Consider the following 1,082-nt stretch of genomic DNA (forward strand, 5'->3'; position numbering starts at 1 on the left):
AAATTGTACCAGATTTGGCTCCCTGGGACCTTGCTGCTCCCAGCCTTCTTTTAACATATCTAAGATACCCCTGGGCTGTCTCCCAAACAATAACTCAAAGGGACTAAACCCTGTTGAAGCTTGAGGTACCTCACAGATGGCAAACATCAAATAGGGAATAAGAGTGTCCCAATCTTTTTTCTCTTGAGCCACTGCTTTCCTGAGCATGTGCTTTAATGTGCGGTTAAAGCGTTCCACCAAGCCATCTGTTTGTGGATGGTATACAGAGGTGTGAAGAGCCGTAACTCCTAGCAACTGGCACATGTCAATCATCAGTTTAGACATGAATGGAGTACCCTGGTCTGTGAGAATTTCTTTGGGTATTCCCAAGCGTGTAAACATCAATACAAGTTCTTTAGCTATGGTGCTGGACTTTATGTTTCGCAGGGGAATTGCCTCTGGATACCTGGTTGCATAGTCAATTACCACTAGTATATATTGGTGCCCACATGCTGATTTTTCCAGTGGCCCCACAAGGTCCATAGCTATCTATTCAAAGGGAACTTGTACTATTGGAATTGGAATGAGAGGTGCCCTGTACATGGGTTTGGAACAGATTTACTGACAAATGGGACAGGACCGGCAATACTTTTTCACTGCCATGTGTACACCGGGCCAGTAAAACCTAAGCAGAACTCGTTCCCGTGTTTTATCCTCCCTTAGGTGTCCCCCACAGACATGTGTATGTGCTGCTTTTAACACTAGGGGTACATGGACCTGAGGAACCATTAATTGTTCTACTTTTTCCCCATGTACAGTAGCAACTCTTTACAAGAAATTATTTTTAACAATAAAATATGGTATACCTTCTGCAGGCTGGGCGGCTTTTGCTACCCCATTTACCTCAGTCACACTTTTAAAGGCATGTTCCAAAGTGGCATCATTAAGTTGGTCTCGAACAAAGTCCTGCAAAGGAAACAAAATTGGTATTGCGGACCAGTCCGTATCCTCACTGACAGGCGGGGTGGGCTCATCTGCGACATCACCGACCAATGCTAGTTTGGACTGTCCATGTTTCCCCACAGGTGGATGCTTTTGTGGAA

The sequence above is a fragment of the Mixophyes fleayi genome, chromosome 4 (genome assembly GCF_038048845.1).
Source record: "Mixophyes fleayi isolate aMixFle1 chromosome 4, aMixFle1.hap1, whole genome shotgun sequence".
In the NCBI taxonomy this organism is placed as follows: Eukaryota; Metazoa; Chordata; class Amphibia; order Anura; family Limnodynastidae; genus Mixophyes; species Mixophyes fleayi.